Source organism: Anastrepha obliqua, chromosome 1, assembly GCF_027943255.1.
Source record: "Anastrepha obliqua isolate idAnaObli1 chromosome 1, idAnaObli1_1.0, whole genome shotgun sequence".
NCBI classification, from domain to species: Eukaryota; Metazoa; Arthropoda; class Insecta; order Diptera; family Tephritidae; genus Anastrepha; species Anastrepha obliqua.
Window position 1 is genome coordinate 166,035,952 of NC_072892.1, and position 24,688 is coordinate 166,060,639.

The following is a 24,688-nucleotide window of genomic DNA, read 5'->3' on the forward strand; positions in this document are numbered from 1 at the left end:
ATAAGCCAATACATATTTCTATACTTTAATTTCATTTCTTTCATGGGCGTTCCATCTAAGCTTGACTTGCTTTTGTTCAATTTAGTATGCCATATATTGAAAAGTATTTTAAAGGCGGCAGCCGTAGCCGAATGGGTTTGTGCGTGACTACCATTCGGAATTCAGAGAGAACGTTAATTCGAATCTCGGTGAAAGACCAAAATAAAGAAAAAGGGTTTTCTAATCCGGTCGCCCCGCAGGCAATAGCCAACCTCCGACTGTATTTTTGCACTGAAAAAGCTCCTCATAAGAAATATCTGCCGTTCGGAGTCGACTTGAAACTGCAGGTTCCTCTATTTGTGAAACAGCATCCAGACGCACGCCACAAATAGGAGGAGGAGCTCGGCCTAACACCCAAACAGGGAGCACGCCTTTGATGGCGCCACCTTTTCAATGAGTTAATGCGTTGGAAGTTACATCCTTAGATGATTTCCAGTGAAACCTTGGTGACATTCGGTTCAGTGGAAGCGAAGTTATTGCGTCTAAAGTGTCAGTATTTTTGTGTCATCGGTACAAAAATGAGTTTCGAACAAAAAACTAATATCACATTTTGCCTTAAAATCGATAAAACGTTTACCGAAACATTTGAATTGACGAAAAAAGCGATGATTGTCTATCTCGTGCAGGAGTTCAATCATCATTGAAATTCATAGAATCGGGTTGAATATCTCCATAACATCGATTTATGGCGTTTTCACTGACCGTTTGGGCTTACGAAAGGTCTGCGCACGTTTCATTCCGCACAAGTGCTCAGAGTTCAACATTCGAAAGACCTCATTAAAGAGGCGAGAAAAGATGAGAACTTCCTTTACAACATTGCAACTGATGACAAAACGTGGTATTTCCAATATAAACCTGAATCTAAGCGTCACTGTGCCGAATGGAAGGCCCCAGACGAGCCAGCACGAGCCAAAAAATTGCGTTTGGAGAGGTCAAAACTCAAGTCGATGCTCATTTGCTTTTACGATTCCAAGAGAATTGTCCTTAAGGAGTTCTTGACAACGGGCCAAGCCGTCAATGCAATTTTCTATCTTTTTAGCGTTTTGAAGCGTTAGTTGCATCGCATTTGTCGAATTCGCCCTGAATATCGAAGAAGGAAGCTGGCAATAAGCGCATGATAATGCACCATCTCATCGATCTTTTGTGACTGATTTTTTGACTAGAAATCGCATTTTAACCAACAATCACTCTCCGTATTCGCTTGATTTGGCTCCCTGTCAGTTCTACCTGTTCGGAAAATTGCATTTGACCATGAAACGAAAACATTTTGCGTCCGTAGAGGCCAACCAAAAGGCTTGTACCGACTTCCTGAACGACATTCCGGATTCCGTTTAATGACCTGAAACACTTCTTCGCTTTTAGATCGCGCAAAACAGTGTATCGTGGCCAGATAAAATGGCTGCACATTTTTTAAAAGGCAAAGGCAGGTCACATCGTGCTTCCAAAATCATTGAGATATCTTCAATCCGCATTCCTTCTTTTATGTAGGTTGAACCCTTTTTTTCGCTTGAGTATTTGTATTTGCGTGTATGTGAAGGCTGTGCCACTGCGACTATTTATGCCGAAGTTTGCTTTCCTTATATTCATGTAAAATTTTAGAAATATATTTCATGTGAAGGCCCAATGTAGAAAAGTGGCTTTCTACATCTGTGGTTTCTTGCAAAATTGCATAGTTTGGCGTGAAATATGGTATCCTTAGGATCCGTTTGATAAATTGTCTTTGCCGTTTTTTGAACTCATCCGAAAATGTATAACTCCACACTTGGGCAGCATAAAGTTGTGTTGATCTACAGACGGCTTAAAAAACTTTCCTTCCAGGTGCAATTAATGCGTGCTTTGGCTGCGTTCTTTCTGCCTTAGAAATGTTTTCCGAATGCCCTTTTTTTTGTGTCATATCCCAAATAGCGATATTCCGCCGCAACTCTTACATCTCCGCCACTGTAACGCCATTTTTCTAACTGCGATATCCGGCCGCCTTTTCTAAAAATCATAATTTCTAATTTACTTGGGTTAACTTCCACATTCTATTCGGTGGGAAATTTTTCTAGTCTATATATCATATATCGTCCGCAACAGCAGTAGGCCTGTATTAATGTTTTCAACCATTAGAACATTTCTCAAATATTCAAATATTCAAATATATTCAGAATTTATACCAAATTAGACAGTTACAATTTTTCGGAATACCAGTATATTAGTATTACATAGCGGGAGGATGGGTGAACTCTACGCTTGTTATCCTTCGAATAAAGAATTAATTCAATTCGGCTTAACATTGAGGCAATTGATTCTAGAAGAACGACGTTTAGCATATTTTGACATTCAATAATTTATTTTTGTGTTCAGTCATTACAAATAATCTATGCATGCCAGCATATGTTATTAAAATAACCGTAAACAAGCGTTATTGCTCATATCCGAGTGAAATAAAAATAAATACTCAGAGCTACTTGCAAAATTGGAGTAAAATTACAAAATGAATCAGTTCCCCTTAAAAGACCGCTGAGTAAAAGTTGAGCTGTGCAGTTGAGAGAATAGTTCACGCAAATGAGTACAACGGTTGAGTGCCTGCTCAGCTGTCGCATATCATCCCACGTACACAATCAAGTGGTTGATAACAATTCTAGTGTTGACGAGCGCAAGTTTTTGGGGAAAAAGAAAGCAAACACAGTAGCTGTTCTCTTTAACACTAAGGAAGGAGCATCATAAAAATATGCTTGCTTACCCATTCACGCCAACAGCAAAGTAAATCAGTTGATATGGCGAGCGCGTGAGGAAAAAGTGAGAGCGCGAGAGCATGCAACTGTAGTTGCTCAAAACGCATGTTAATGTTTTTGTTTTAACAGTTTTTGTTTATTTGTTTTTCTTTTTTTGTCTTGCTCCTCAGCGAGCCATATGTTTCGGCATTTCGGAGTGAATTGTTGTTGTTTACATTTTGAAAGCATTTATGTGTGTGAGTTTGGCGGCGCACGATTGTCAAGCATTGGAATGGTTACACGTGCAAACGAAGCTTGTAACGTTCTGGCGCCGACGTTGACGCCAACGTTGGTAGCCGGAAAGTATGCTGCAAACGATTTTTTTCCTTTCGTTTACTGCCCTTACTGCCAGCGCTGTGTACTTTGCGTATGCTGCGTTGGGCGCGAGCACGACAGGGAACGAACTTTTTCGGCGCTTTCGTGCCGAACGTTTGAGCGATGAGCGAGCGATTGGAAGCGGTAACGTTTGGCGACACATCGTCGACGATGTGCGTTAGTAACGATGATATAAGAGGGTAGAAGTAACGCGAGTGAGTGCTTATGTGTGTGTGCGCTGTTGTTGTTAACAGTGGCGCCGTCAACCATTCGCCTACTAAAACCAAAAGCCACCTAACTGCGCTGCTGCGCCAAACAGCCGTTTATCGGCAACTGCGCTGTTAACGAGCAGACGACCAGCCGAACAAACGCACGCATATACACACGCACATATTTGCATGCTTGTATGCATGCCTGTACGTGTATGTTAGCTTGACGGGTTGTGTTTCAGTTTTGGGAGCACCACTGCCAGGCAGAAGAAGAGTGCGCACGAAGCAGCAGCGCCACATAACATCAGAAGCACAGTGTTAGACAGGCAGAAAAGTGTATCGCACGGCGCACAGCGCACAGCCTAAACTCGTATCGAATCGAATCGTCTCTAAATGCAACCAACGAGCTGCTGCATTGCAAGCCAATAAAACACAAACTAATTGAAAGCGTAAAGTAATCGCAAATTGAATTTAAAAAGAAAAAAGAGAAAAAAACATCAAGCTGCCAAGTGAAGCATAAAAAGCAGTTTGTTATATAAAAAAAACACAAAAAAATTAACACACAACTCGAAGTAAAATTGCTTGGTGTTAAAGAAACAGAACGAAGCGGGATAGCAGCAGCACACAGCTGAAGCCGTCTTGCCGTTTCCATGCTATTGAATTGGTGATTTGATTCTTCTGCCTATAGCAGTAAAGAGTTTGCACTAAAGCCATAGGCCAAAGCAGTGAAGACGTTAACGTATTTGAAGTTAATTTTTGTTTTCCTTTCGGTTGGTGCATATGCAACGTGAGGTGAAGTGAGCCACAAGCCGGAGGAAAAACGCAGTGAATACGGTTTTTTCCGTTTATTTTCTTCCATTTTTCCGGTTAGTGTGTCACCTATGATAATTCATGTTTTTCTATGTACGAATGTTTTAGTTAATGTAATTATAGCAATGCACTTTTGGTTTTGTGTTGGTGCAATTCTTTTGAGACGCACATTTTTGTCATGAATTTCTACTTAATGAGAAAAAGGTAGTACTTAGTAGTAAAAGTAGTAATTAGTAGTAAAAATAGCTTATACATTTTGGGTTTAGAGAGTAATGAATTTTTCGTTGCTACGAAAAATGCTGGTCTCAATATGAATTCTTGTAGGAATGATGTTTTTTCTTTTAGTTTTCGCTGATATTGACTAATGTGCGCTTTCAAAAGTTACACAATTATCCACTCCACACAAATAGCAACTGAAATTATGGCGATACAAATTTTTATTGATTTATAAGAGAGCTGACAGGTATTTCGAAAACTATTTAAACATTTTTGGTATTGAAAATTTTTTATTTTTTTTTGTGCTTTAGTTTATTGAAACTTTTTTAGTTCGTTGTTGAAGCTCGTTGTTAGTAGTGACTGAAAAATTTAATCTATTGTAATATAAATTTATCAATGTCTGGATGCAGTCCAAATTGACTATACAGTCACTCACAGCTTATTTGATACAGATAAGATTTTCCTTTTGTAAAGTATTCTATATTTCGTAATATTTTGCGAAAATAGAAAAACAGAGTATGCAGTTATTTTATTTATTTTGTTTTATTTAATTTCTCGACATAACATACGAAACAGCGTCCACTCATTTCATTGTAATGCAAAAAAAAAAAAAAAATGAAAACATACAGATAGTGAACCTCGCAGGTTATATTGTGAAATATAGCACTGTTTACAAAAATATCGTATGTGTATCAAATAAGGCGTGAGCGACTGTATATCACATATCGCAAAAATGTCTTAAATGTAATGGTACTAAAATTTTTTCAAAATTTACTTCTTACTGACAACTTTTACTGCACATCCCGGTGCATAAGTTCAACTCGTTCAACTGTTTTCGTAAATTTCGGCTCAAATATTTCTGTTACTCCACACGCTATACTACGCGTTACTGTGTTGAAATATTTCTAGTACGTTTTTTGTCAACAAAATATTTTACTTGGTGTCGTTTTTCATTTTATATAATATATTTCAAGTAAAAAAAAAATATAATAAAAAAAAAAACTTTAGATGCAGTAACTCAAAAACAGTAGCCCCAAAGAGTCCTTTCACAATCGAATTTTAGTCATCCCGTGGCATACTTTTAGGCAAATTTGTATATCTCACATTGACAGCATTAGACAAACCAGATATGTTGTTACGTAAATTGCTAACGATTAAAGTTTTTGTTGTTGTGCTGTTTGAAATGACAAAAACTTGCAAAACTGTCGGCGCCTAAAAGTCGCTACCACTTTTTATTTATCACTTTTCCAACACTAACTCTTATCTGCCTTATGAAGTGGCTGATAACGAAAGCAGCAAATGCTATTATTTTTAAGAGTAACTATGTGACGCCCTATGCGCCAATAGGAGCTAAAGGAAAAGAAATGATATAAAATAAAAATAATATAAAAAAAAAATACAAAAAATAATAGTATAAAATTAAAATAATATAAAAATAAAAATAAAAAACGTAATAATATAAAAAGAAAATAATATAAGAATAAAAATAATATAAAAAAATTAATAAATAAAATAATAATATAAAATAAATAAATAAAAAACGTAATAATATAAAATGAAAATAATATAAGAATAAAAATAATATAAAAAAATTAATAAATAAAATAATAATATAAAATAAATAAATAAAAAACGTAATAATATAAAATGAAAATAATATAAGAATAAAAATAATATAATATAAAAAAAAAATTAAAAAAAAATAAAAATAATAATAAAATAAAAATTATATAAAAACTATAGAGGACATAAAATAATATATCACACATACCTATTCTATACTATATAGGTGAATGTCTGTACGTTGTCCGCGCATCACTACGAAACGACAACACCAAATAACGTAAAAATTTTTATATATTCATATTTTCACCCAATGAAGGTTATAGGCATGTTTTTATGATGGAACTCCCTTCCCACAGCCCCTAGGCCACGCGACCATTCTCATTCGTCACTAATAATCGAATATTTGCTTAAATTTAATCTAAAAAATCTTAGTGTTCCCTATTCCCCACTATTTATAGCACACTCTAGACTTCATAATCCGCGGTTTGAGATAGAAAATTAATAAAAACAATTTTGTGTGATATTTTTCTGATTGGTTGTTTTGATTTTATTCAACGAGGCATAGCAACGGATGTCGGGTATTGTAATATTATGGTTATTAATAAAAAATTATTTTCTATGAAATTATTGTTTGTAATTCTTTTACATACATATCCTAAATCCCTCAAAACTACTCCTACGCGAGCGGGGCCGCGGGTTAAAACTAGTACTCTATAATTATGTAAAATCCATGAATAGTAAATGAAAAAAAAAAAAAAATTATTTACAAATATTGACTCATAAATTTTCTAATTTCTCATTGCATAATTTTAAGCAGCATTTTTTTGCTAGTTTGTGTTAGGAAATTAAGGCAAACTTCGGTTGCATATGGTGCTTAAAATTATGCAATGAATAAAAAGGGACATTTTACTAAAAGGTTTTCCAATAAGAAGTGTTATTTTGATATTCAAAGAAAAATGCTACTCTTTAATATGAATGATCGGATATTTATTTCGTTATAAAGAGGAAAAATAGTGGAAAATAACATCAGGCAAATGACCAGCACGACCAAGCTTACAGTACAATGTCCTTTTCATGAAATTTTCCATAATCGAATTGCAAAGTAGCTGCCCTATGTCGATAGCCTCACGAATTCCATCTTTGAAGTCTTGAATCGACCCTGGGCTGTTGGCCTTCTGACCTTCTCTTTCACATGGCCCCAATGAAAAAAGTCACAAGGTGCTAAATCACAAGATCTCGGTGGCCAATTGTGATCCACTCTTCCAGAGATAACACGGTCCGGAAACTTTTCTCGTAAAAGCTCAATGGTTTCGTTGCTAGTGTGACACGTAGCGCCATCTTGTTGAAAACAAACGTTGTCCAAATCGATACCATCCAATTCTGGCCATAAAAAGTCGTTAATCATCTCTCGATAGCGCAATTCTTTCACTTGTTTCATCTGTTATTGGAAAACTTTTTATATCACACATACCTATACTCGAATTATGTAAAATCCAGGGATGGTAATTGAATAAAAAAAAATTATTTTAAAAATATTCACTCATAATTTTGTTAATTTCTCATTGGCAAACTTTTGCTGTTGTATACGGTGCTTAAAATTATGCAATGAATGCAAAGTCACATTTTGCTATTTTTTATGTTTATATATTTATTTGTTATTTATTAAATGTTTACTTTGTTGTACAATTTTTACTTTATCGTAGTATTTTTACTTGTTATTATTTTTAAACGATGTTTACGTTTTCATACTAGTTTTTATACAGATCATACTTTTTTTAACGTATTTACACATTTTTTACTTTTTCATACTATTTTGCCTTTGCTATACTTTTTTTTGAACTTATTTACACAATTTTACTTTCTCATATTATTTTTACTTTTTTGACCTTTTTTAAAAAAAATTTACTCTTTTAACCTTTTCTAAAAAAATTTTACTCTTTCAAACAAATTCTCCTTTTTTGTTTCATTATTTACACAATTTTTACTTTTTCACACTATTTTTACTTTTTTAACCTTTTTTAAAAAAATTTTTCCGTTTTTATACTTTTTTGTTTAATTATTTTCACAATTTTTACTTTCTCATATTATTTTTACATTTTTAACCTTTTTAAACAAAATTTTACTTTTTCATACAAATTTTATTTTTTATACTTTTTTGTTTAATTATTTACCCAATTTTTACTTTTTCATATTATTTTTACATTTTTAACCTTTTTAAACAAAATTTTACTTTTTCATACAAATTTTCTTTTTTATACTCTTTTGTTTAATTATTTACCCAATTTTTACTTTTTCATACTAATTTTATTTTTTTATCCTTTTTTCCTTTTTTAAGCGATTTTTACTTTTTTATAGAATTCTGACTTTTTCATACTAATTTTTCTTTTCTATACTTTTTTTAAACTTATTTACACAATTTTTACTTTTTTAACCTTTTTTAAAAAAATTTACTTTTTCATAAAATTTTTCCTTTATATACTTTTTTTTAATTATTTACACAATTTTTACTTTTTCATACTAATTTTATTTTTTTATCCTTTTTTAAAAGATTTGTACTTTTTCTTTAAAAGAATTTTACTCTTTCATTTTATACTTTTTTTTAGTATTTTTACGTTTTACACCTACATAAATAGACATTGTGATTTCAATCATTAGTTTATAGAAAATTTTTCCATCTGAGTAAATTCAATATTTTATGCCGTCGCTGCATAATTTTATGCATTTATTTTTTTTTTGTGAAATTCGAGGCAAAATGTATTCATACGTCGCCAAGTCTCTTATAGAGTCTGCTGAAAATTACATAAACAGGCCTCCATCCTTGCTGACACAAATAAATGGAGAAGAAGACTTAAGCGCAAAAAGCAGAAAACCACAAAATTTGGTCCATTAAAAAAAAACAATATTTTATTTATTTCCATAATATTTAAGTACCCCAGTAAGTAGTAAGAGTATCCCAAAACTAATTTGTTTTATGCAAACTCACTATAAACTGCTTGTTAGCTTTAAATAATGCCTAACAAGTCGCAATGAAAACTTAACAAAAACAAAAAGTACAGCTCATTGTTTTTATATAGTAATATACTTATACATTGGGAATCCATTCCCTTAAACCAGTTTTTAAGCGTTAATTTAACTATGGTGAATTTTGTAAACCGATTTGAAGTATGCGAAGTTTTGCATTTCCACTTGGTTTAACTGGAAAGCATTGCATAATTAAGAGCACAGCTTTTATTTGCCTAAAGTTATGCAATAAATATATAAAATATAAAAATACAGTGGCGCGCTGAACTGGCTAAATGTTTACCACTTTCATGCAGTTTTGATTGCTTGCAGAATAATGCTATCAAGTTTTTAGGTTAAATGCTACATTTATTAAAAAATAAAACATAGTAATTCAAGTTAAGGGGGGAGCCTGGTTTATAAGGTCGAAAAAATCAATTTTTTTTCGTTTTAAGCGATTCCTAATATATTTCAGAGTATTCACACAAAGTTACAGAGCCTAATTCTCAATATTTCCGTTGATACAAAGCCAAAGGTAGGCGAGCGTTAGGTAGTTACGCTGCGACCGGACAGCTATAGTACAAACTTTATCTTCTTTTCTCGACTTTTCATTTTTATGATTTCTTTGAATTGGCGTACATGAATGAAAAAAAAATTAATGAACTTTTTGAAATGAATCATAGCTTGTTCCCTTCAGTATTAAATTCTCTTCTATTTGAACTAGCAAAATAGATAAAAAAAAATTTTTAAAGATTTTTATACCAAGTTGAAGTGAATTTTTTTTTATAGAAAGACATGTTTTTCTTTAAAACCTCCAAAAAGTTGAAGTTTTGGAATTTCTCTCAGTTTTCTTAGTTCATCTGGAATAAAGAATCATGATAATTAGAAATTCATTTGAATTTTTTGCTTTAGATAATAATTACGAGCTGTATCTTGTACGCCAGTTGGAAACTCCAGCGTTGCAAGGCTCTACTAATTTCTATGTTAAACATTTTTTTCAACTTATTTTGACCAGTACAAAAATTTTTTATACTTTTTAAATGTTCTTTAAAAGATAGAAAAAACTTTGCAGTGCTAAATTAATTTTTTCCTTAACAAAAAAATCGCAAAGAGATGCAAATTTTAGACCTCATCTACACCAGGCTCCCCCCTTAACAAAATAAAAAAGATATCACAAAAATAATAAAAAACGCCACTCCATACTTTTCGTGCACCATAATAAATTTACCAAGTTTTTCAGAGTCTTTGAGTCCTTTACTAAAATATGAATAATTTGCATTTTCTAGAATATAGACCAAAGCCTAGTAAGGCACTTAAGCATTTTAAAGGGTATTTGGATAATCTCCTCTTCCTATTTTCAATGTGTATTTTGATGTTGGTTCCACAAATGAAGGGACCTACAGTTTCAAGCCGACTCCAAACTGGAGATATTTTTATGAGGAGGCTTGCAAAGGCGTGACTGCGTTTAGAAAATACTTTTTCTGTCAATTGGTATTTCGTACCCGGAGTTTAGAAGTCCTGCACCAACTGATTCGGCTACAGCAGCCGCCGTTATTTAATTTTTAATGTTACATAAATTATTTTCTAGTTACTGACAAATCTTAAGCAAATCATTTGAAGCAAAAAATATGACCAAAAACTAGACCACATATATGTAGAACAATTGATAATTAAGTGCCAGGTATTTAAATATTTCCACAATGGCGCCGTATTTGAAAATGTTTATGGCAAATAGCGCAAAAATTAACTGGGAAGCTAATAAAATTTACGTTTCATCAACTGCGTGTTTTTTGTTAAACACCAGTGTTTTTTGTTAAACATTTATTTCTTACGATTTCAAGAAAAAAAATTTTCCTTCGGTGACTCAAATAAATTTAGAGCAAAGTGAAGAGAGCAGGCATACTTTTAAGCACACAAGTTCTGTAATGAATTTGAAATGATATAAATTTCGTTGTTTTGCCAAGGGAAAGAGAATCTTAAAGTGTTTTTGATTCATATCAACAAAACTGCACCAATAATTTTATGACAACAGCAAAGTTTCAGCTTGCTTATAGTTTTCTACATAAACTCAGCTTGCTTGAGTTGAGGGCTACTATCAATGGAAAATCAAGGAAATCACAGATGGGTACACCGCATTATATATTTTTTTACTGCATTACAAATAGCAGTAAGCAATACAATTTTACTGGTAATGAAATTTAATCTGCATTATGAGTAAACTTTTACTGATTACTGAAAAAAAATGCAGTAAAAATACTGATAATGTTATTTGATTTTCACTTTTAGTAAAATATTTACGCTTAACTGAAAAGAGCTACTAGCAATTACATATAGATTCAATGAATTATTTAAGAAAATCGCGAATATTTTTCTCTATGAAATAATTATTTTATCTTGTTTATCTCTTAAAACAAGCAAAAAAGTAAACACAAACAGAATTTGAATCGCTGAGTTTTTGCCTGTTAATACCCTGATGTTTTATTAGGTAATTCGAAGTGCTGAACATTTTTTTTGACTTCATCTTCTTTTTGCGTTGTTGCTGTTTCTAAATTACTTACTAAGGTGGCGCTACAACCAAATCCAGATTTTGGGCGAAACCAAAATAGTCTGTCATTTGCTCCTGCCCTGCCCTCGCTAGTGCTAGTTATAAATCTCGAGCGCTGATAGGTTCTGCAGTACTTGGTCCTTCTAAGACTTCCCTTCCTTGTCTTCCTCTTTGGGATACAGTATTGTGGGATCCCCTTGCTGTAACGTCGTCGCACATACAGGTGACATGGTCAAGTCTAACTATTTCCATGTCCCTATACAGAGTCATACCGATACAGCTCGCTGTTCCACCGTCCATAATACACCTTACCAACGTGGAGAGGACCAAAGATCTTACGGAGAATTGTTCTCTCGAAAGCTCCCAAGACTATCTCATCTACTGTTCACATCGTCCCTACTGATGGACTTATCATTTCGTGTAGAATCCGAATATGGTAGAACGGTATAAAAAAACAAAACATAGTTCCACCTAATTTTATGCACCCTAATGTAAATGTATAAAGTAGCGCATAGCCCAATTTTGTTTTTTAAATACTCGTAACAATCAAAAATGAAAAAATTGAATAAAAATACTCCAAATATGCGTACGACAAACTGGTAAAAAATAAGAAATAAAATTTAAAAAAAATTTTTTTTTATTTAAAAATTTAAAACATAAAGTTACTAGGCACTTTTTCACTGCCACGTCGTTAGTTTTGATCGTTATCAACAGCTCATTATGTGTGTATGTATTAATGTACTTATTATGTAATTATGTAATATTGAATAACTTGAAATTGAAAAATGTATTCCACACAAATTCTCCTCTATTACTTTTTCACCCGTAATTCCATTTCAATTGCACTTACAAAAAATTATCCCTGAATGAGTGGCTGCCCTATTCCTCAAGCATAAGAAAATGCACAGATATGCACTCTTTTTTTTAACTCTCAGCTATTTAAGTTACGCAACACCTTCAACAACACATTTAATTTACACTCATTAAATTTTCTAGTTTGTCTGCTTTAAGGTGAACACTGGTCACGTAGTTCCATACCTTTTCACCTTTTTCGCATACATTTTGTTTTTTTTGTTCGTATTTCCACTTTTTTGCTACACTTCTTTACACTCCGCTTTTTATGTATTTTTCACATACCAAAATCATCGATTTTCGTAGCATTCGCTCACACTAAGCGCCAGCTGTCAACCCATCAGCTTACGTACCGAATCACATGCTTTACAGCCCGAAAGTATGCCACAAAATGTACTTTAAATGGGTAAAAGCAAAGCGGAACAGTGAGGAAAGCTGATGGTTGCGCGTGAATAAACAGAAATGAAAAGTACAACAAAAAAAAGGAAAAAAAAATGTGAACGAAAAAAAAATGAAAAGTTGTGAACGAAAAAAAAACAAACACAAAGCAAAATAAAGAGTAGTAGTTAAATAAGCAAAAAAGAAATGAGCGAAATAAAGTGCAATTCCGGTAAAAGTGGAAAGCAAGCAAATAACTAAGATGTAGCCGCATTGGCGCTGTACGTTACTGACATGCTGGGGCCACGCGCAGTTCACAAAGTGCGCCACTATCATCATCACCATCAGCAGCAACAACAACAACTTCATCATCGGCATTATTATCATTTACGCCGTTCACCCAGATCGCCGCCATTGCCACGCTTTTTCACTATATTTTTGCACAACAGCAACATAAAATGTTTACGGATTCTTCTTTTTTCGCTTTTTTTGATGCATTGTGCTGCTTCTTCCATCGTTGCCACCACTTACACTCTGTTACCTGTGTTTGTCTCTGAATTTTCTTCAGTTTTTTTGATACCCGCGCATTTGTGCACAAGGGTATTATAACTTTGTCCACATAACGGTTGTATGCATGAAGCACAAAGGACGCGAGAGAGATAAAGAAATGCTCAGATTACTGGGAGCAGGCGATCTGGCCGTGCTTATTCGTCTGTCCGTGCGCACCGGAGGTGAGGTTTGTTTAACTTAGCCATGTTGCTTGTCTAAGAGAAGACACTCGGTGGCCCTAAGGCCCATTGATTTACCTGCATTTGATTTTCATCCCCTAACTAAGTTGCTGAAACCACTTAGGTCTTTTTAAGAGAGTAACTAATCTCTCCCCTGTGACATTTTGTAATTTCCCGGGTCTTCAAAGAAATAATCATCGAGATATTTGGATCGGCTTCTTTGAAGTGCAGGACATTCACAGAGGAGTTGTTGTACCGTGTCAATTTCTTCCTCATCTCAACAACTCCATCACAAGTTATTGTGAGGTATCCCCATACTACTGGCTAGGCTGCCAAAGGCGCAGTGACCCATTATAACACCTGTGAGGACGCTGGTAGTTGATCTGTTGTATCCAAACAGATATTTTATCCTTTCAAGATGCAGTTTTAGCCAGAACGCTTCAGAGACCCTGCAGTTAGTAGTCAGAGACCTCCTTCCACGATTACGCTCAAGTCAATCGCAGTGTATAGTTCGTTTCTTCTGCTTATGTCCACACGCTGAAGGTCAAGCTCAGAGCCTTTCCTTGCACACTCATCCGCTCTTTCAGAGTGGCCGGGGACCCAGCAATCCAGCAAAGTTTGGTGTTGTGTTGTTGGGTAAACAAGAGTGACCTCCTGCATTCTTTAACATATCTTGAATTTATGGCGTTTAGGCCAGTGCCATCATCGCTGCTTGACTATTAACAAAATTGGTAAGGTTTGCTGGAGGTCAGTCTATTAGTCTTATGGTCTTTCACTGCTTTTTCTATAGCTTAGATCTCAGCTTGGAAGGCTTCACACCGGTCTGGGAGTTTAAAGGAGCAATTTAATTGTTCCAAGTACACACCCGCTCCGGTGCCATTGGCCATCTTTGAGCCGTCGTTATAAATATGGTAAACCCTATCATCTCATTTGTCTCTGGCCTGCCAATCCTTTCTGGTGGGTGTTCGTATTTTATAGTCTTTGTGCAGATCTAACTTGGGAACCAGATAATGTGTTTTCGAAGCGTCTTGAAAGTACTCCACAGATAGTAGAACCGATGCAGGACCGTGCATGTTTTCTTTAAGCCGGCCTGCTGCTTTAATCCTGGAAACAGATTTGGTCGCTATGCCTTTATCAAATGGCTGGGATATGTAAGATCACTTCCAGCGCCAACTGAGCCCTCGATTGGAGAGCACCTGTTATTCCCCGTTGGTATTTTTTGAGATTCGTTAGCTAGCATTGTGCCTACACCGCCTCCCACCACACGGAAGCTCCATACGTAAAAATGGGTCTGACGATCATATTGTATGCCCAGTGGCTTATATATGGTTTCAGACCCCATTCTTTGCCAAATGTTCTCTTACAGATGGAGAGTGCATTACAATCTTTCTTCATGCTTTCCTTGGTGTTCCTTTTTCAAGAAAGCTTTGAGTCTGGAATTATGCCAAGATACTTCACTTCGTTTGATAAGATTAGTGCTACTCCATCTATGAACGATTACTGAAAATTCGGTATCTTATATCTTCTAGTGAACAAAACTAGTTCGGTCTTGGCAGAAAGATTGCGCATCTTTGAAATTTTACATATTCTCTAATGTTTATGGGCATGACTTTGGTTTTCTGGATATTGGTATTGAGCGTTCAGGCTCCCCAGCTGCTTCTCGCACTGCGTGAATCTTCGCTGCCACAGACAGGTGACATCTGCATAATCAAGATCAGCTAGGCGCCCTTGCAGTCCCCAGGTAATACCGCCCCCAGATGATGAGACGTTTTTCGTGACAACCACCAAATCGATGTTAAAGAGACGTGACGAGAGAACACATCCTTGTCGTAATTTGCTGATATTTTAATTTTGTTGCCCAGAAGTTTTTCGTGCATTATTCGAAAGCTCGTGTCCTTGTAAAGTTCCTCGATGATTTAATCAATTTCGAAGGGACCCCTTTGCATTCGAGGGCCCTACGAATAGCGCCGTGATGTAAAGTATCGAACGCTTTTCCGAAATCTATAAAGACGAGGTAGAACGGGGTCCTCCACTCAACTGACTGTTCAAAGATAGCGCGAAGACTGTTGAGGTGGTCCATGCATGATGCGGTTGGCTCTGAAGTCCGGCTGTTCCTGTCTGAGTTCTGGTTGCAGCACCGCTGAGGGTCGTTTGTTTATTATTTGCGCGATTATTTTATTAACCATACAGAGCGGGGTAATGCCCCTCGATTTCTTTCATTCTGTCAGATTTCCTTTCCTAGGTATTTTCACGATCACGCCTTCCTCCAGTTCATCAGGCAACTCGCATATTGCCCACAATTGCACAATCAATGGGTGTCTATTATATGTTGTGGGTTCGTTAATCTAAAATAAATAAATCTAATAAAAGGTGAATGGGTGGATGGCCTACCGCACCCGCTGATAGTCGAGAGAAACTTTCCTTTCATCATGATGACTACATTGTCTGCGTAGACAACTATCCATATCTTGATCCATAAAACTTGGTACACATATTGCCCTTTGTCCCGAATAGTTTGGTATTGAAAATGGTCGAAAGATAACGGCACTTTTCAAAAAAATAAAAGTTAGTCAAATTTTTTACAAATAATAAATCTAAAAAAATAGATACAATGCAAATAAAAGTCTAAAGAATCACGCCCACTTTTTGGTAAATTCGTCTATCTCGATGAGGACTTAATGAAACTCGCCCTGACTTGGACCATGTTTTGCTCCCCCATCTCATTGGGATATACAAAAAGTAATAAAACCACGCCCACTTTTTATTTGCCAAGATGAAAATTCCTTCCCAACCTCCAATGTAACAAGCAATAACTTTCATTTTCTAAAATTTCATTTTGATTCCAGAAATTAACAGCCAGTCAAAATAAATTTCTCTAAAATGTGCGCGTGCATATAAAGTTTGGTTCGAACAGAATTTAGCCTTTCTTACTAATTTTTTTTTTCATTATTTTTCATCTCTAATTCTTCTTTGCACCACTTTTGACGTAAAGTAGCAAAAATTTAGCTCAGTGTTTTAATCCTTTTAAAAACTTAGTCTCTCTGACTGCGTGGAGCCCTTTCGTCTGTTGCGTATGCATTTGTATGTGTGTGCGTATGGCGTTTCTTAGGACAGCCCAGTGCCACAGCACACTTTAATGTTGGGCAATTTGTTTGAAAGGCTTAGGAGTAAAACATCTTAATCCAATTAGCAGTAATGTTGTGCGATTTGAGCGCCACTGCTGATGCTGCATTCCTTGAAAGCGGAAGAAGAAGAAAAAGGAAACAAAACGTCGGCAAGTTGTACTACTAAGTTGAGTTCACTTGGGCGAGGTTGAGTTATGAATCGAGGTAGCATCTCACTTTACAGAAAAAAATGAATACAAAGTGGCGAACGAGGAATGTTGACAGGAAAAATTTAATTAACTGAATTTGCTAAGAATTTTTACGCGGAAAAAATGGGGTATGATTATGAAAAATTGTGACTCAAGCTTGCGAGAGATGCGTTCTTTCTTGCCTCAGAAAGTGAAAATATTATCGATTCTTCTTAGAAATACAGTTTTTTATATACCCTTATTTGTTAATTTTTTTGAGCTTCTGCTGGGCCTTGCGGAGAAACAAAATAAGTTCTATGGAGGGTATCGCAAGAGCAGCATTTCTTCAACTATTAGGCACCAGCGTGTGCATCAATGGTCTTTTCAAAATGAATTTTATTCCAAGAGGATTATTTTGATTGACATTGAAATGCATTTCTCTGTAAGATCGGTGCCCTGATGGGAGTTATAAACTGTAATGTAAATGTAATGAGGCGGCCTCGGTAGTCTAGCGAAGGTGCACCAGCCTGCCATCCCAGAGGTTGTGAGTTCGAATCCCACGTAAGCACGTACCTCGCACTTTTACAAATTTACCTACTTTCCCTTTCTAAAAAGAGAAGCAAAAAAGACACACCAAAATTTTAGCGAAGTCCTCAACTATCTGTGCGATCCTTCTGCCAGAAAAATGTGAAATACAGATGGCGCTTTAAACAGTTAGAAGGCGTTGTACCTAAGCAATGACAGGTGGGCATTTCCACCACTTAGGACTGGTAGCGGCATGCTAATCACCTGACCTGTCAGAAATCAAATAGATTAACGAAACCAACGCAGGACTGAGTCTTCTCAAGGTCCTATGCTCCCGAGAGGAGTGAACAAGGAAACAAAATACTATGTAATAACTGATTGTCTATACCGACATTTCGTTACTTTTGTCCCGAAATTACTCATGTTTGTTGTAACTATAGTTTTTGGTCATTTTATTAGGTGCACAACAAAGTTCTCGCTGTTTTTTTGATGAAAGTACAACTTTTTTCTGAAAACATGGCTACAAGTGAATCATTGAAAGTATTACCCATCGCTGGCTAATACTTTTTCCCATCTTTCTGGTAGATCTCGTATACCGTCACGGTAAAACTGTTCATCGTTTGAGGCTATCCACGGATTTAGCCATTTTTTTATGTCTTCATATGAATGGAACTGCTGGTCAGCTAGACTATGTGCCATCGATCGGAGCAGGTGATAATCGGACGGCGCAACATCTGGAGAATATGGCGGGTGGGGAAGGCTTTCCCATTTCAGTGTTTCCAGATAGGTTTTAATGGGTTAGGCAACGTGAGGCCGAGTGTTGTCATGCTATAGAATCACCTTTTCATGCCTCTAGGCGTATTGCGATCGCCTCTCGCGCAGTGCTCGGCTCAATCGCATCAATTGAAGTCGATACCGATCCCCAGTGATGGTTTCGCTTGGTTTTAACAGTTCATAATAAATAACACCAACTTGGTCTCGCTTGAACTCTCGACAGAAGCGAACTATCTTGGCGTTAGTCTTAACAAAACGCTTACGTGGAATTCCCATATTGTGAGAGTTACTTCAAAAGCCACAAGGGCATTCTTTGCCTGTACAAGGCTTTTTGGTAAGACATGGGGACTAAACCCTAGAATGACCTTCTGGACATTCACCACAGTTGTGAAACCCATAGTCGCTTATGCATCCTTAGCATTGTGGCCCAAGGTCAAGCAAAGAAAGGCAGCAAACGAATTAAGCAAACTGCATCGCCTGGTATGTGTTGGTATTACAGGGGCTATGAAAACATGTCCCACGGATGCATTGGGTGTGTTCCTGAACATACCACCGCTTCCAATTCTAATTGAAAGGGAAGCTCGCTCGAGTGCCTTAAGACTAAAAGGTATATCTGAACTTAAAAGTGGGGATATGAAAGGACATTTAAAGATCTTAGAAGACTTCCTACATAGTCCCATTCTTCATAGGGATGATATACTATCACCTAAACCAATACTCTTCAGGAACTTCCAAGTTATAATTAATGAACGAACAGACGGGAGAACTAACTCTATCACTTTCAAACCTGGCTCCCAGCTATGGTTTACTGATAGGTCCAAATTGGAAAATGGTAGAACAGGGGCAGGAATGAATGGGCCCAAATTCAAAAAATCGATTCCGATGGGATCCTACCCAACAATATTCCAGGCAGAAATACATGCCATTGAAATATGTGTGAGAGAATGCCTTAGAAGGAAAATGAGAAGTACTCACATCTACATACTTTCAGATAGCCCAGCGGCTCTAAAAGCCCTTCTATCAACAACTATCTTCCTAAATTGGTAAATGATTGCCTAAACCTTCTAAACACGTTAGGAAACCTCAACATAGTAACACTATGCTGGATTCTGGGACTTGAAGGACATGAGGGAAATGAAATGGCTGATGACCTTGCAAAACAAGGAGCAAATATGCAACTCATTGGTCCTGAGCCTTTCTGTGGACTGACAAAAGGCCACATTAATGAATTCCTTAGGAAATGGGAGGAAAGAAAACTTGCCGCACACTGGCTAAACTGTGCCGGTCAGCGTCAAGCCAAACTATTCCTAAGTCCCAACAAAGGAATATCTGACAAACTTCTCTCACTAAACAGAGTAGATCTGCGTCTTTTAACAGGATACCTTACAGGTCACTGCAGCCTGAGGTACCATCTAAATAATATTGGTCTATCCGAGACCAATGTCTGCCGCTTTTGCGAAATGGACATAGAAAGCTCAGAACATGTGCTTTGTGAATGTCCTGCGTTGGGCAGACAAAGACTTCACCACCTTGGTGGTATCATAGTATCTCCATGCAATCTTTGCAACAACAAACCCAAAACTATGCTAAAATTTCTAAGAAGCCCAAAACTCTAGGGTTACAAAATAGGCCTTTCACAATAGATCAGCTCTGGTCGCAGTGCGTAATGGCCTTCTAATAATAATGGTCTCACCAAATAGATAGCATAACCTTCGAATCGTGAATATTCGGCTGAGGCGACGACATAGAAACATGGCCGGACAGTCCTCATGGCTTTCTTTTCTTTGGATTGCTGTAATGAATCCATTTTTCATCACCCGTCACTATGCGATGAAGAAAACCCTTCCTTTTTGCCACTGGAGCAGTTGTTCACAGGCAAAAAACGACGTTCAACATCCCTTGTTTTTAACTCATAAGGAACCCATGCCCCTGTTTCTGAATCATTCGCAAAACATGCAATCGCTTGGAAATGGATTGGCGGGTAACTCCTAATACTGCGGCAAGCCTTTCTTGCGTTTGTCATGGATCCTTATTGAGCAATGCCTCCAATTCAGCGTCTTCGAAGGTTTTTGGATTTCCTTCACGCGGACGGTCGTCAACAATAAAATCACCGTCTTTGAAGCGACGGAACCAATGTCGGCATGTTGGTTCATTTAAATCAGCATCTCCATAAACTTTTTGTAGCTCTCCGTGCGCTTCAGTCGCCGGTTTTCGTTTTTTGCGAATAAAAGAGGAACATCAGCACTTCCCGCAAATGACGATTATTCGGCACAAAATCAGGCATTTTCACAAAACCAAAAGTATATGATACCAAAACAAAATCACTAATGTGTCGAAGCCCTTTGTTTACCATATGTCTAAGCTGGGTTTATGATGTTTAGTTTATGTTAGAATCGACTAGCACACATTGACAAACTACTATGACTACACTACCGTCCATGGCGTATTCATAGGTCTCTCTCTTCCTTGTTGAACTAGTCGAGTTCCGCTTTTTCCCAGGTCTGGAATACCCAAAAGCTAATGAAATTTCTTCAAATATTTGCTTCAATATATTTCCTTTTTTAATAAGGGATTCAATACGTTATTTTTACTTAATTTGAATAAAAAAAAAAAAAAATTAGATTTTTTTTATAAAACTTACTTTATTTGTAATCTATCTACTATGAATAAGACATTCAACAAATTAGATCTTGATCTAGATAATGGCAGTGGTAGTTTTGCTTTTGTACAAATCTACATAGAAATCACAAGAGCTTGTTAACTTGTACTGTTCCTTCTTAAATTATTAAAATTCATTAGTACTTGAAGATTGCTTAAATTCATTGTGGAATTTATCTTAATATTTTCACTTAAGATTAACTTACTTGATTTTTACTTGAAGGTTTATAAGTTGAGTAGTTTCATACTAGAGGAATGGCAAGTCTAAGATATGGTTGCATTTTATCCGTATACTTTCATTGGTTGTGTCTAGTAAGCAAATAGCAGCTGGATTTTTGTGATTCGATAGTCCTTATAGATATCTAGAGCTATATTTTGGAATTTCATTCTTTATAAAAGGAATACCTGGTAATAAACTAAGAGGTATTAACAAGGTGTCGTAATGTTTATGATTATTAACGCTGCAAGATCTCCAAAGATCTCTATCAGAATAGCTTTGTAGAGCCGTATTTTATTTTCTGTCGATCAAGATGCATCCCTAAATATTTGACTCTGTCCCTAATAGAAATTTGTTAATTATTTAAAAATACAGCAGAGCATTGCTCTCTTCTTAGTGTAAAAGTGACATTTGTAGACTTTTCCGAATTAACTTTTATTTTCCATTTGTTAAGCCAAGACTCCAAAATTTGGAGTTGATTTGGCAAAAGATATGAAGCTTCTACAGGAGACTCGCTTTAAGCGATAAATGCAGTATCATCACAAAAGTTGTACTTCTACTTCTTCTGAATAGGGCATATCAGCTGTTAATATACATAGAATACAGGACGGGACCTAAGTCACTTTGGGTACACCGGCATTAATGTTATATATTTCGGATGAAGCATCCCCGTGCATTACTTAAAAGTGTCTATCACGCAAATAACATTTAAGTACTAGATAGAAATGTGCTGGTAATATCTTTTTTACTTTGAACAGAAGTCCCTGGGACCATACCCTGTCAAATGCTTGTTCAACATCTAAAACGGCTGCAGAACAGTATTTTTTCTCTTCCAGTGCAGCTGTAATTATATTTGCGACCCTGTGACACTGCTCTGGTGTACCATGTCTTACTCCAAACCCAAACTGATGTTCAGGTATGATGTTGTGATCCTCAATTACAGGCAACATTCTTCGCAAAAATATTCTTTCGAATATAAATTAAAGTGAAAAATAAGAATTATATTTTAATTTAAATCTTTTTCGTAAACTCTACATTGTAAAGCTAAACATTATTAATTTGGTCAGTTTCAATATGTGAGCACTTCTACTGTTGGATACTCGTACATCTCTAATTAAAATAATATTCGAGTCAAGTCGAATATATTCTTTATTTTTTATTATTAATTTCCCTACCGCGTTGAAATATTATATATGAACTTAACAAAGTTACAAAAAATATCTTAACTCTCTACCTGGCCGATCGTAAATATTTGTTGCTTTAATTTACCAATCATATTTCAACTCCGGGGTACTAGAATTTGAAATAGTTTTTGTTATTTTTCCCTCTAGATAAGAATTTCTAAACCTTTTTGCTGAATGCACAAATCACAGGAAGAGAAAATACAAAAAATGTATTTTGACATGCAAATTGTATCGTAGGTATATGCATGTACATGTGTGTATATGTGTGTATATGTATGATTATGTGTGCATATGTGTGTGTATCTATGTGCACGCTCATATATGTACTTTGATACATACAAATCTATATCATTTTAGGCTGTCATTGAATATTTTTGGATAATATTTATTGCATTTGCGATTGTTGCCTAAAGCATTGCTTCGACTTCGACACTCAGGTCCTTGCACATTTTTTGTGTTAAGAGAAATGTGTTACCTAATAAATCTAGGCTTACATGTGTATGAATTTTCTATACTTGCTAAAATATGTATACATCTATATATATGGATTCATATATACATTTAAAGTATACACAAAGCAATCTATGCTGGTATCCCTGGTGTCAAACCTGCCAATTTAAAGCGAAAATAAGTGATTTTTGACTGGTTGCAAAGTAAATAAAAGTTGATAAATAAGAAATAAATTGAACATTTTTTTAAATAAATTTTTGTTTATTTAGCGCTCTTAAGAAAACAAAGAAAATATATGAGAGGCAACTTGGTAGTCTAGCGTAAGTGCACTGGCCTGCCATCCGAGGGGTTGTTGGTTCGAATCACGTAAAGAACGGTCCTCGCACTTTTCTAAGCTTACCTATTTTCCTTGTTACTAAAAACAAAAAACAAAAAAAATGCCATTCCTCAACCCCAAAAACCGTATCCTTCCAATCCTTACTCCCGCAAAAAAGTCAGCGCCTTACTTGCATTGTGGGAGACACACCAAAATTTAGCGAAGTCCTTAACCATCTGTGTGATCCTTCTGACAGAAAAATGTGAAACACAGATGGAGCTCCAAGCAGTAACGAAGGCGTTGTTCCTAAGCAACGGCAGGTGGGCATTTCCACCACTTAGGGCTGGTAGCGGCATGCTAATCATCTACCCCGTCAGAAATCAAAATAGACTAACGAAACCAACGCTAGACTAAGTCTTGTCGGGGCTCTATGCTCCCTAAGGGAGTGAACAAGGAAAAAAAACTTGAGGGGCAACAAGGGTGTACCCGTAGATATATACTCGAACAGTCAAGCTGCATTAAAGCCACTGACTTTTTTTCTCTGGAGTCGAAGCTAGTGTACAAATGCCTTAGCAACTTAAATCAACTTCGTGCACGAAATAAAATTGTACTTTCCTGCGTGCCGTGTCACTCTGGAATAAGAGGTAACGAAAATTGCTCATAAACTCGCTAGGGCGTGGTCTGAAGCACGTTTTCACGGTCCAGAACCATACTGTGGTATCAACTAGGCCGGAGCTAAATACAGGGTAAATAGTTGGGAGAATACTCAAAGCCCATACTAACCCACCGGGTTGTCACACTAGAACTCCGTCAAGCCAAAAGGCTTGTGAAACCTTTTACCTATAATAAGGAACTGCATAACTTGCGTACAGTAGACATAGGGAAGTTGGTAGGTTTTCTTTTAGGTTACTACTACTTGAATTACCAACTCTCAGAAATTCACATTTCACATTCGGAATGAGACAGAGTGTAGACTCTCTCTGGTGGCCTATTGCCTTGGCAAAGACAACTCTGCACGTTTTTCATCGAGATCAAATGGATACGAACGAAATCAAGAATGCTCCGGTTGCAGATGTTCGGAAATTTGTGCACAAGGCGCACAATTTACTGAAGAAATTTGACTTTCGACCAATTTCCAGCCTGAGGCAGGGAAAATCTAGGTTGTGGGGCATTATTACATGGCAGGTTTCAAGCCCAGCACAAAACCAGCTATCCTGGGTTGTTTCGCCTTCTCACATTAGCTTGCTCTCCAACGGGTGTTCCGAAGCTACCCAGATGATATTTGGGCTCAGCTCGGAAGTTGTGAGCTGCTTGGACCATATTAAGAATAATCGTTCTGGCCACTCCCAAGTGAATTGCACTCAGTGACTTTCCTACTGGCTGGACTGGATTTCTACACATACAACCATCCTTGTAACGTATGTAGCGGAAGCTTCGACGATCACAACATCCGATGAGACATCCCTTGGAGTATTTGATAGAAAGAGTGGGAGCGGAAGGTTTTTGGATCGCAGGCGATAGAACAATGAACCGTAAGATCCAGTGGTTACGCTGGCTGGGTCATGTCGTCCGAATAGATACAAACGGTCCGGTTCTGAAAGTATTCGATGCGGTACCAGCTGGTGGTAGTCGAGGAAGAGGAAGGCCTCTTCTGCGTTGAAAAGATCAAGTGGAGAAGAACTTGACTTCACTTGGCGTGTCCAACTGGCGCCGATTACCACGAGAAAGAACCGAGGGGCGCTCGGCCAAGGTCCCGTAAATTGGTTATTGCGCCAATTAAGAAGAAGAGGAGAATTAAAAGCCAAATGTCTGTCATTTTTGCGATAGAAAATACTAGAGCACATTCCCTAAATATGCT

At 36.4% G+C, this 24,688-nt stretch overlaps 1 long non-coding RNA gene across 1 annotated transcript in view; it reads left to right on the forward strand.

Moving 5' to 3' along the window:
* The first annotated feature begins 3,581 nt into the window (after nucleotides 1-3,581).
* The window catches only part of LOC129240214 (uncharacterized), a 194,810-nt gene continuing 173,703 nt past the window's right edge, over nucleotides 3,582-24,688 (forward strand). Inside the window, exon 1 of the long non-coding RNA XR_008582038.1 lies at nucleotides 3,582-4,185. This is a non-coding gene — a long non-coding RNA (uncharacterized LOC129240214). The remainder of the gene's footprint in view (nucleotides 4,186-24,688) is intronic.